A 13,930-nucleotide genomic window follows, 5' to 3' on the forward strand; every position below is an offset into this window, starting at 1 on the left:
CCTAAAGGATTATCAATTTTATTGGTCTTAAAAAAAAAAAAGGTTTAGTTCTAATGAATTTTCTCTATTGTTTTGTGTTTTCAGTTTCATCGATTTCTAATTTTTATAGTTTTTTTTTCTTCTGGTTGCTTTAAGTATTAATAACTCATCTTTCTCTTTCTTTTCTTTTTTTTTTTGAGATAGGTCCTTACTCTGCCCAGGCTGGAGTGCAGTGACACAATCCTGGCTCACTGCAGTCGCCTTCAGGGCTCAAGAGAGCCTCCCACTTCAGCCTCCCGAGTAGCTGGGACTACAGGCACATGCCACTGTGACCAGCTAATTTTTGTTTCTTCCTTTTTTTTTTTTTTTTGGTAGATACGGGGTTTCACCATGTTGCCCAAGCTGATCTCAAACTCCTGGGCTCAAGTGTTCTGCCTGTCTCAGTCTTCTGAAGTGCTGGGATTACAGGCATGAGCCACTGTGACCAGCCGCCTTTTCCTAATATATGCATTGAATGCTATAAATTTCCCTCTTTCTTTTGTAGCATCCCACAAATTTTATGTAGCATTTTCATTTTCTTAGTACAAAATATTTTTATCATATCTTCTTGGGGAATATACCCTTTCATAATTATGTAATGCTTCTCTTTATCCCTGATAATCTTTTTTCTGAAGTCTTCTCTGTTTGAAATTAATATAGCCACTCAAGTTTTCTTTTAATTAGTGTTTGCTTCATTTATCTTTCTCCATCCCTTTTCTTTTAACCTATCCTAATTTTTATACTTAAAAGGGGTTTCTTGTAGACAACTTACAGTTGGGACTTATTTTAATATCCACTGTGAGAATGCTGGTATGTTTAGACCAGCATTGCATTTAAAGTGAGTACTGATAGAGTTGGGTTAATATCTACCATATTGGTTATTGTTTTCTATTTGTTGCCCTTCTTCTTTGTTTCTTTTTTTCACCTATTTTCCTGCTTTCTCTTTTTTTTTTAACTTTCATTTATTTATTTATTTATTTTTTATTATTATTATACTTTAAGTTCTAGGGTACATGTGCATAACGTGCAGGTTTATTACATATGTATACTTGTGCCATGTTGGTGTGCTGCACCCATCAACTCGTCAGCCATCAGAGAAATGCAAATCAAAACCACAATGAGATACCATCTCACACCAGTTAGAATGGCGATCATTAAAAAGTCAGGAAACAACAGGTGCTGGAGAGGATGTGGAGAAATAGGAACACTTTTACACTGTTGGTGGGATTGTAAACTGGTTCAACCATTATGGAAAACAGTATGGCAATTCCTCAAGGATCTAGAACTAGATGTACCATATGACCCAGCCATCCCATTACTAGGTATATACCCAAAGTATTATAAATCATGCTGCTATAAAGACACATGCACACGTATGTTTATTGCGGCACTATTCACAATAGCAAAGACTTGGAATCAACCCAAATGTCTATCAGTGACAGACTGGATTAAGAAAATGTGGCACATATACACCATGGAATACTATGCAGCCATAAAAAAGGATGAGTTTGTAGGGACATGGATGCAGCTGGAAACCATCATTCTTAGCAAACTATCACAAGAACAGAAAACCAAACACCACATGTTCTCACTCATAGGTGGGAACTGAACAATGAGATCACTTGGACTTGGGAAGGGGGACATCACACACCGGGGCCTATCATGGGGAGGAGGGAGGGGGGAGGGATTGCATTGGGAGTTATACCTGTCTCTGGTTTTGACTGAGCATCTTATAGGATTGTATTTTATCTCCTCCTAGCCCTTCAATTATACTTTAATTTTTTTCAGTGGTTGCATTAGACTTACAATATACATTTCAAAACTAATCTAAGTCCACCTTTAAATAACACTATAGTGCTTCATGTGTAGTGTAGGTACCTTACAACAAAGTTCCCAATTCTCCCCTCTGATCCCTTATGACATCGCTGTCATTCATTTTAGTTATCCATATGCTATAACCACGCAATACATTGTTATGTCATATTTTAGATCAATTGATATTTAAAACATAAGATATTTTACTTCATCTTCACTTATTCCTTCAGTATTCATTTATTTAGGTAGATCTAAGTTTCTGTTCTGTTTCAATTTCCTTCTGCCCAAATAACTTCTTTTATTGGACATTGCTTGCAAGACAGGTCTGCAGGTCATGAATTCCTTCAGATTTTTGTTTGAAAAAGTCTTTCTTTTTCATGTTTCAAGGATAATTTTGCTGGATCTAGGTTTGTGGGTGTTTTGCTTCAACTTTGTAAGGTGAGTATCTTCTAATTAGATATCAGTTGTTCAGTGGGCCTGTGTCTTGGGGCTGTGATCTTCACAGGTGTTTCTCTATTGGTACAGCTTTTGGTTTTCCCCTCTCCATCCTCTCTCTGACTGCACCATTCCCAATTGTATTTCTTTGAAGCCCTGACCCATGTTGATTAAATTCTTTTCCCTTTAGGTGAGAAGAGAAGGTTAGAGAGGTTTGGGATGGGGGGAATGCTCATCCCTCAGCTTTTATCAAGCTCCGCCAAAATGTTTTTCCGTGGAGAGTACGCTTTTAAAATGGAAAAGGCTCTGGGTGTATTCTATGATCATTACTCTTCCTGTCCCCTAGTCAGAGCCACTAGGGGGTCTGTCTCAGATCTTTGCCATAAGAACCTGGTGGAGTGCCTGTTGGTAAAATCCACAGAAGCATAAGGGCCCCATAAGACTGAAGTTCCCAGGAGTTTTCCACTTTCATGGGAGTCCATGTTCATCCTCAGTGATTCACCAAAAATGACCATTTAAGTGTTCTTACAGTTTATGGCTCTGGTTACTTCTGGTCAAGGTTAGCAGATGTGGACTGTGACTCTGAATTCACCTCTACTCCAGGGTAACATTTGCCCTGCAGCCTGATTTCTCTGATGGATCTAATAAAAGTCATTGATTGTCAGTTTGAATACCTTTTTCTTCCAAGGTTAGGAATGACAGTAATGACAATATCCAGGATCTTTACATTTTCAGTGCTAAATCTGGAATCCCCTATAATAAGCTTCTAATACATATTTTTGATTGAATGATTCTTCAGTTATACATAAATATCTTGTGCCATCTTTTATATGTGTAATGTATTTCACAAAAAATAAGCTAAAGAGTTAGTCTCCCTTTTAAAAACCTGTACACTTAATCATATTTAGGTATCTTTTATTTATCTTTTATTTATAATTTATATGGCCATGGGATTATTTCACATGTAGTTCAGTGAATATTGACTCTTGAGTACCTAATAATCCATATTTCTTGGACCAAATTAAAGTTATATAATTAACTTATATAAATTATATAATTAACTTATATAAATTACATAATTAACTTATGTAAGTTAACAATATCAATCATTTTGAGATTTTGTTTTCCTAGGCTACTAAAACTAAATTGAAAATTACAATGTAATAATTTTAAATTATCCTTACCATGAATAGACAGAACATTTTCTTTTTTTTTTTTTTTTTTTTTTTTTGAGACGGAGTCTCGCTCTGTCGCCCGGGCTGGAGTGCAGTGGCCGGATCTCAGCTCACTGCAAGCTCCGCCTCCGGGGTTTACGCCATTCTCCTGCCTCAGCCTCCCAAGTAACTGGGATTACAGGCGCCCGCCATCTCGCCCGGCTAGTTTTTTTTTTTTTTTTGTATTTTTTAGTAGAGACGGGGTTTCACCGTGTTGGCCAGGATGGTCTCGATCTCCTGACCTCGTGATCCACCCGTCTCGGCCTCCCAAAGTGCTGGGATTACAGGCTTGAGCCACCGCGCCCGGCCTTAGACAGAACATTTTCTATTGGCTAGTTTTTTAGAAATGAGATTTAATAGATCCTTTTTGTCCTCTCTTTCCTCTTCCGCAAGTATATGCACAATGGTATGATTTGGCGAATCAAACACTATAATATTAAGTAAAAAATGTGGAATATGTTTTCTAAATATTTTCTATTGGTCTGATGAACATGAATTACAGTGTTTTCGGTTACCATGGGTAGATTACTTACCTTTTCTGAGCTTTAGTTTTTTCGTGCATAAAACAGGTTAATAATCTACCACATATTATCGAGTTTTTTTGAGGATCAAATAAGCATGTAAAACACTTATCACAGTGCCTTATCACAGCACATAATGAACACTTCCTAAATATTAATTTGTTGAAATTATTACCGACTATTCTGCTGTCTTTTAGATATACTTAAAACAACCTTTGTAGAGCAATATTCCTTAATAGCTAATATAAAGTATATATTAAAGAGAAGTGTAGCCATTTGGACTCTGATTGTGCTCATAAGCCATGCATGAAAACAATTTTTACAGTTTTACAGTCACACAGTTCTCACTTTCATTTCTGGACTGTGCATTTCTAAAGGATTGAAATTAAACCAATGGTATTTAAAGCAATTTATACAAGACTTGTAACCTCTGTCTGCAAAATAAAAATAATGCTTTTTGGCTTGTCTATTTTTACGAACTGACAAGGGTCTCAGTCCTTAGAGTTTATCTTGTTCTCTGTTCCCATTCAGAGATAAGGACCTGTCCTAGTCAGTTCAGGCTGCCATAACAAATTGCCATAGGCTGCATGGCTTAAATAACAAACATCTATTTCTCCCAGTCCTGGAGACTGGAAGTTTAAGATCAAGGTGCTAGCAGATCCTGTGTCTGGTGAGGGCCCTCTTCTCATTGCATCCTCTCATCGTGAAGAGCAGAGAAAGCAAGCTCTCTAGTGTCTTTTTACAAAGGTACTAATCCCAGAGCCCTCATGACCTAACCACCCCCAACGGCCCTGCCTCCTAATACCATCACATTGGGGGTTAGGATTCCAGCATATGAATTTGGTGGAATTGACAGAAACATTCAGTCCATAGCAGGATTTAACAGAGTTCTGGTCCCATAGTTCAGTTCTTGAAACATATGCTCGCAAAATCCTTTAAGGATAAAAAGATAAGGTCAAAACATCTTATCCCAACACTTAGATTAGGATGTCAAGTAGCCAAAGTTAAGTCTTGAGGAGCAAATGCCAACAGGAACATACACAATGCAGGGGAGTATTTCTTTGTAATCGGTGAGAACCTGAGACGGTAAGAAATCCACGGTGCTCTCTGACAACTGTTCTTAAAGCTCAAGAGCTTGGTCAAGGTTAGCGATGGAACTTAGGAGTCTGGCATATCCACAGAGTCGCTTTTAGTTGAATTTGAGTGAATAGATGAGTTAGTGCAAAGATAAATTGCAAAATGAGAAGTGAAAGTAGCTAAGAATAAAATGTAAGAAATTCAGCTGAAGGAGCAGAAGGCAACTGAAAAGTTATCAGAGAAGAAGGGAGACTCACAAAGGAGCAGTAATGCAGAAGAGAGCTTCAGGAATGAGATCCAAAGAGAAGAAATGCAGACAGTAAGAAGCTCCTGGTCTAGCCATGTGAAGCTCCTGGTCTAGCCATGTGAAGATCTGAAAGGAGAGAGTGGTTTCAACCAAGTGCAAGGGATGAAAATCAGTCTCTGTGAATTAAGGTGCAGGTGGAGGATGTAAGTGGGCGTCAGTGGGTGAGAGTGCAGGTGCTTCCCCAGGAAGCCTGCAGGTGAGGAGATTCCGAGATGTGGAGGTGCTGGAGAAATAATATTTTTCAAAAAATCAGAACACTCAGACCTTTTCAGTAAAAACAGGAAATGAGAAATATCCCCGCAAAAAGTCAAAACCTCTTCCATTTCTAGACTATTCCCAGTTGAGAGTTCTGCAGTATCCCTGTTAACCCCAAAAGTGAAAGAGATTAGGGATATGCAAAAATGTGCAGTCAAAGGGGCAGGACTGATGAGAGACAAACCCCTAGAAATAGGAGCAGAGTGAAAAAAGAGAAAATCCTGACCCAGAGAGAGGTAGACACACTTTCTATAGCCTCTTACATTTCTGAAAGAGAATGAAAATATTAAGTTTTTGAAACTTCTTGCTACTTTGCCCCAGAGCCAAATATGGTTCCCACCCCGACCCAAAACATCTGGTTTGTGATAAGTGCTCAAATATCCTGTGCTTTCTAAAGTATGTGGTGGGTGTGGTGATGGCAGGAGTCACAGGCAGAAGAATGGATGAGCTAATCGGAGCGTGCATACATGAAGGTGAAGAGGTCAAGGGTCCTCTCACATGGTGTTCGTGTAGCTGGAGATGACAGGGAGATGACACCTATCACCTAGGAGCCTGCCTCAGTGAGTGGGGAGTTTCATGGATCTCAACTCAAGTTGTACAAGTATATGTCCTGGGGCAATTTTGATTCACAATTTATAAAATCACAGTAGGATTTTATAATTTTATAATTATATCCTATAGCCATGGGTAGAAAAAAGAGGAGAGTAATTTTGATATGTGTATGTAGGCTGTTTTTTTTCACTTTATATGAATTGTTTATTCATAGCTTTTCCTTATTTTTCTTTCTTTAAATTTCATTTAATTTTATTTTAAGTTCCGGGATACACAAGGTTTTTATATTCATATATAAATGTGATATAGAGCAAAATACTTGCATCAATATCTGTGTGTCTTTCTTGAAGGTTTCTAAGAAATTGGTTATAATTTTCTTTTTAATCTACATTTTACTAGTCCAAAAAATAAAATGCTATCCACAATTTACTGGGCACTGAATTGTGTCAGGTTGATTTCCATGTTAGCATGAAAAAATATATTTATCCTGTTGAGCATGACAAAATATATCTATCATACTTATATATATGATAACAACATCCCATGCGAAAAATAACATCTATGAGCCACTGACTAATATCTTATTCTTGCATATCACTTTCTAGTTTTTGAAATGCTTTGGTATCTGTTATCTTGTTGGTTCCTACTACTGGTCCTGCAGTCATCTGTCATGTCCCCCTTTTACTTTCGAAGGAACAAAGAAACAGAAAAGGAGTTGTTAAACTTAGGGATCAAACTTAACTGTAAATGAAAGCAGACCTGTTAATTTCCTCCCACTCCCTAGTGAGCAGGGACCCAGGAAGATGGCTGGAATGGTTATATTCAAAGGCAGAACGTGGAGGTGCTGGGACTGCAGACCGTTGGTCAAGGAGCCAGTCCGGGATGTAAAGTGAGTGAGCTCACTTTTGGAAGAGCTGAGTTTCAAGTGACAGAGGATCACTATGTATAGATCGCTGTGTGGAGAAACAGCCAGGATGGGTGTGGAGACAGGAAACTGAACGAAGGTGATAGGTCAGGCGAAGATGTGGAGTTGGCAGTCACCCAAATACTGGTCAGTGCTCAAGGCACTTACAGAGGGAAGGAGGAGAGAAGGGCCCGGTGAGAGCGAAGCGTCGGAGGGCCCATGTGAGGCCACAAGGAAGGGGAAGAGTGCATTTCAAAGAGCCAAGGACAGAGAGGTCCTGGGAGAAGCAGGAGCATAGCCTTGAGAAAGGAAAGAGGCTGCATGTGAAGGCAAAACTTGGTGTTTTCAGAATGACGATGGCTCCTGAAAACTCAGTTCAACTTTTTGTTCATCAAATGTTCACTGTTAAGTGCAGGTTTTAAATTTTGACTCTGAAAAATGGTTTCTTCATATAGAATAGCAATATGAATGATTTCATTCACTGGAACATCTCACCGCCTAACCAGTGACTCAGAGGAACTTTCCTCTGTTAATGAGTGTGGCATCCTTCTCCGCTCACCCTTCTGCACCTTGACATGGGACACTGCTCCTCTTCTGTGTCTGCATCTGCTTGAATTTGAAGCTCCCCAAGGGCAGGGACCCTTAGTCTCAAGTGTGTCCTGAGCACGGATCATGGTGCTTGGCAGACAGAGGTCCTTCAACCAATTAAAGGAACAATGACATGAATATCCCTATTCCGCTTTCCGGCGGTTTAGTTTTCCTCTCCGGGACTCTCTGACTCCACATTTCCCGTTGTTTGGAAAGATACATTTGCAGGCTTAGCCGTGATTGGCTAACATTTTTATATGGGGCCTGGCATTTTAACATCTGGAAGAGTTGTGAAATCAATTAGCTGCAGATAAAGATGGACAGATGGAAATATCTGGTGGTTTTCTGCACATGGGCTATGCACATAATCAGACCATTGCTTATTGTGCTACACTTGGACTCTGTTCTACCAGATTTTAGGAGGAGTATTGTCTTTTGTTTTGGAGCATGAGCACTCAGTCAGGACATAGAAATACCATCTCCTGCTGAAAGGGGACTGGGTGTAAATGTGGAATATTTATCAGTGTGAAGTTTTCATACACTTTTCTGACAGGCTTATCAAATCTCTCTGGAAAATTTAGGCTTCTGTTTCATTCAAACAATAATGCAGTTGCACTGGTCTTTGAATGTGTTGGATCCCGTACTACAAGTCAGCTCTGCCAGATTGGGTACTGTTTAGAACCTGTGCTAGGGAAACTCCTGAAATTTGAGGATCAGGAGGCCACTTTGGTAAGAAGTTGGATTAGAATGGCAACTCATGTGTCTTACTGTATTGTTTTAGATATAATAAGTAATCTAGAGATGATTTCAAGTATACAGGAGGGTGTACATAGCTTATATGCTACTATTAAGGTACTTGAGCATTAGTGGATTTTGATATCTCTGGGGTCTTAGAACCATTCCCCAATGGATACCAAGGGACAACTGTGTCTTCAAGCAATGTGTTCACACAGGTTTTTGGATAGTAAACTCTTTGAATCCTTGTGTGCCAGAAAATGTCTTCTGGGTCTCACCTTGCCAGGAAATATCCCTTGCTAACATTAGCTGGATATATTTACATTTTCTTCAACAGTAAGTGAAAGTAGCTTGAAAGATCCTCTAAAGGAGTGATGATGTGTAGGGTGGGATATAAGAAGGAAGCCAGGTGGGATATAAGAAGGAAACATCATCATGGGACTCCCACTGCAGATAGAGAATAAAAGGTAGGGAAAGAAAATACATAGGCATAACTAACACAGGAACAGAAAACCAAACACCACGTGTTGTCACTTATAAGTGGGAGCTGAACACTGAGAGCGCATGGTCACAGGGAGGGGAACGACTCACACTGGGGCCTGTCAGCGGGGCAAGGGGAGGAAGGACATCAGGATAAATAGCTAATGCATGCAGGGCTTAATACCTAGGTGACAGATTGATAGGTGCAGCAAACCACCATGGGACACGTTTTCCTATGTAACAAACCTGCACGTCCTGCACATGTATCCTGAAACTTCAAATTAAATTACATTTTAAAAAAAGAAAAGAAAATGCATAGGCTTGCCATTTGTATTTATTCTGAACTGGATGCCTTTCCCAGGAAAAATGCCTAAAAGTGCAAGTGGGTTGGTGGGGGAGAAAAGCAGCAATGATCATCTTTATATGTGTTGACCAAGTCAACTGAGCAGAGGTAAACCCTGAATCACAGAGGGGCTTGTAACATAGGAAGCTACTCTAACGTCATACTTACTCCTAAGTGAAAAATGCCAGAAACTGAGGAATGATGTTTCCTCCACGTCAGAAGATACAGCTGATTTGATGAGAAAGTACTTGAAAACAAGTTATCCGGATTAAAGCTACTGACAGATAATTGCTCCCCCAAATCCATCCCTACTCTGTTCTTGAGTCAAACAGTTGTCAGGATAAACTGTACATATACAAAAAAGAGTAACATGCAGAAAGAAATATCCAGGGGATCTATACATTGATAATATAAGGAGAGAGACAGAGTTGGGGGCGTGGGGAAGGAAGAGAGAGAGAGAGAGACAAAAACATGTTAAAAGAATTACTCCAGGAAACAAAAGAAAATTTCAGACACATGCTAAACATCACTAATACTAAACCTCCCTGAATCTGAACCCTTGCTCTACACTCCCTGGCTTGTGGGATCTTTGGCAAATTACTTCAGTTTTCAGTGTCTCCACATTTTTAACAAGAAATAATAATAGTGCCTTCATCACAGGTTTGTGAGAGAATTGGTAAGATAATATTTGCAAAACGTTCGTAAAGCTTTTGGCACATAATAGTACACTCTCTGTGTTAGCTATTTTTCAGGAGCACACAGTTGACATTCTCATATCAAAGAAGATAGATATTATATAGAAAAAGAGATCAAAGAATTGATAAGGAGACAAAAAAGAAGATCAAGATGGATCTGGAGAACTCTCTAAAGAAATGAGAGCTAATCAATTCATTGCGGAAATCAGTATTTGTTAATAGAAGCTCAAGTAAAAATGACAGCTGAAAACTGAGCCAGGGACATGAGAAAAAATTGAAAAAAAAAGTTGCACCAGAACAAAAGCTATAGTCTCATTCTGATAGACGTAAAGTTCAACAACTAAAGTGAATAAAATCACTCAATAAGCCAGAAACATAAATACATTTGCTCTGTTAATGAACAATATCTTAGTGGAAACGTATCCAAACATATGTATTGGAATAACTGTATGGTAGTCCTATTAAAGTCAGAAGAAGGGGTACTGTTATTTATCCCTGCTCTGGTAATGCTAATGATTGAAAAATTAGACAAGTTAGCAAAATGAGAATAGATTTTTGTGGACAAAAGAGAGACAAGTGTAGGTGTGAATAATTGGTTTGCCTACCTAGAAATCTAAAAGAATCAAACAGAAAAGGGTAGAACTAATTATACAGTTCTGTGGGTTAGGCAGAGACAGTAGATGATTGTTAATACAGGAATCAAAACGGGCATGCCAACAAAATATCTCATTTTAAAGTTATACTCACAGTGACAATTAACAAATAAATTCATCCTTTTGGAGGATAGTTTATCACTTGTCCTATAATTTGTCCTGGAGAAATTCAGCACATGTGAAAACATTTACAGGCATACAAATAGTAACTGTTGTATTATTCGTAATAGCACATAAAAAGATGTGTTTTAAATAGAAAGATTATTTTAATTAGTATATAGAAAGATGTGTTTAAAATACAAATAACTGTTGTATCATTTGTAATTGTACATAGATGTGTTTAAATAGTACATAGATGTGTTCTAAACATGTATTTTTGATATTAAGAAAAAATATGCATCGTATAAGTGTATCCCATTTTTATAGAAATGCTGTGTGTGCACATGTGTATCTTAAGTCTATCTGTGTACCTACACTAAATTCTCAATAGTGTTTAATTTCAGAGCCTAGGGTAGAGAAGTGCTCTTATTGCTTCATTTCTTCATTTTATATGGCTTTGTTTCTGAGTGTTTTTTTTAATTTTAATTTTTATTTATTTACTTATTTTGAGACAAAGTCTCACTCTGTCACCCAGGCTGGAGTGCAGTGGCATGATCTCGGCTCACTGCAACCTCCGCCTCCCGGGTTCAAGCAATTCTCCTGTTTCAGCCTCTCAAGTAGCTGGTATTACAGGTGTACACCACCATGCCCAGCTAATTTTTGTATTTTTAGTAGAGACAGGGTTTCACCATGATGACCAGGCTGGTCTCGAACTCTTGACCTTGTGATCCACCTACCTCCATCTCCCAAAGTGCTGGGATTACAGGCATAAGCCACTGCGCTTGGCCTCATTTTTGTTTGTTTTAAGCAAAGATAATATATGACTTATTACATAAATTAAATGAAGCTAACACTGAAAGTCCTTGAATTTGAACTTCAGCTCTCCTACTCACTGGTTTGTGTGATCTTTGGCAAATTACTTGAGTTTCCAGTGTTTTGGTTTCCACAGTTTTAACATGGGGCTAATAATAGTACCTGCCACATAGTACTGTTAGATAATTAATAAGATAATACACGTAAAACATTTAAAAAGTTCCTGGCACATAGCAAGTGCTCTGTAAGTGTTAGGTATAGTTTAGAAGTGCATGTTGAATAGTTGTGAATTATTTGCCCTAGATTACTTTATTATTGCTAGTTAATTTTTAGGAATATCATATTAAATAAAACTTTGATATATTTTTATAAGTCATTACCAACTTATGTTTTATAAAATTATACTTCTCTACTGCTCAAGTGAATAAATTTATTTCCATATCAATTTTATCATCTTTCCTTTCCTTCAAATTTAATGAAGCAAATGTTGTGTATTGACATACTGATCTGGTTTTTTGTTTTTTATTTTTAGACAGGATTTCACTGTCACTGTCACACTGTTACTGTAGCCTTGACCTTCTAGGTTCAGGTGATCCTCCCACCTCAGCCTCCCTATTAGCTGAGACTACAGGCAAACAGCACCACGTCCAACTTTTTGTAATTTTTGTAGAGATGGGTTTCACCATGTTGCCCAGGCTGGTCTCAAGCTCCTGGACTCAAGTGATCCTTCCACTTTGGTCTCCCAAAGTGCTGGGATTACAGGTTTGAGCCACCATGACTGGCCTTGTTTTTTAAAAATAAATATAGAACTTTTATCTCACTTTTAGCTTTTTATCCATTTTATCCCCTCCCACCCCCACCCCTTCAAATTTCATTACTCTTTAATTGTATACAGTCTCTCACTGCCAGAAGGCTATAGAACCTTCAACAAGTTCTTTCAGGAGACCGTAGTAAGAAAAGAGTACATTTATCTTTTATTAAAAAAAAGTACTAGGCCAGGTGCGGTGGTTCGCACCTGTAATTCTCAGCACTTTGGGAGGCTGAGGCGGGCGGATCATGAGATTAAGAGATTGAGACCATCCTGGCCAACATGCTGAAACTCTGTCTCTACTAAAAATACAAAAATTAGCTGGGGCATGGTGGCATGCTCCTGTAGTCCCAGCTACTCGGGAGGCTGAGGCAGGAGAATTGCTTGAACCTGGGAGGTGGAGGTGGCAGTGAGCTGAGACTGTGCCACTGCACTCCAGCCTAGTGGCAGAGTGGGACTCCGTCTCACAAAAAACAAACAAAAAACAAACAAACCGTAAAAAAACAAGAAACGAAAAACAAAAAACAAAACAAAACAAAAATCAAAAACTTACTTTGAACTTCTTAAGCATACATCTAAGTAGAGAAGGTAACAGATATTTTGTGGTTATATTTTTATCACCATGTTAGCTGGTAACTTAAAACAAAAACAAAAACAAAACAAAACAAAAACAGTTTCTCCTCTACCTCTAGGATGGTGTGAACCTGAAATTTGAATTTGGGTCCTTCTAGCATGGCGCTTTCTATCTAGGTTAGAAAAAAATGCTGTGTTTTCATCACATTATAGGGTAAGAATTCTGAGAAAAGGCAAGTTAGTGTTAACGAATACTCTAATAGCTCTTTTCAAGTTAGATCTTAGTATCACTTTAAATCTTTGAGTAACTATATTGTGGAATCTCAAGAGGATTTGAGATGCTTGTTTTAATTAGGAAATAAAACTTTGTCAACAACTCTGTGATAGGTATCTGTTCTTGGTTATTTTGGTTCATCTAGGTTATCGTTCTCCTCTTTCAGGGCTTAAACATATTAAAATTCTACAATTAGCTTTTTGGTAGAATTGGATATAACTCTAGTGATTATAATTCATAACTAATTTGGTAGCAGATAGAAAACTCATTGGCAAATGAATGTCTCATATTTCCAGAATGTACTATATATCCTGAAGAGATTTTTAAAACAATCTTTAATTTTTTTCTAACTTAGAAGTATATGTATGTAATCTATGTTCTTTCTGTGCCAGGAGGTCAGGCTAAAATGAAGCCATTCTAGCTGCATGAATAGAACAGGGAATTTTATTAAATATCTCCGTTTCAGAAATGTTTAGTGCAGAATCAAACTTACTCTAATTGGAATTTTTTAGAGTTAGAAAATGTTGAAAAATTGAGTAAAATATGTGAAGAATTCTGGTTAATGGCTTCTCACTTTTTTCCCCCTGTGAACTTTGTTTCAGAGATGCCTTTCAAACCTTTTTGTTGCAATTATATAGCAGTTGACCTATATTCATTTAAAATGGGATGATAAAGTTTCTACTACTTTTTCTGTATTTTACCAGATTTTACATTAGTGACAAAGGCATGATTTTGAAAGTGTACTTTGGTCTTTGATCAGCAAATCATGAC

The sequence above is a fragment of the Macaca fascicularis genome, chromosome 2 (assembly GCF_037993035.2).
Source record: "Macaca fascicularis isolate 582-1 chromosome 2, T2T-MFA8v1.1".
In the NCBI taxonomy this organism is placed as follows: domain Eukaryota; kingdom Metazoa; phylum Chordata; class Mammalia; order Primates; family Cercopithecidae; genus Macaca; species Macaca fascicularis.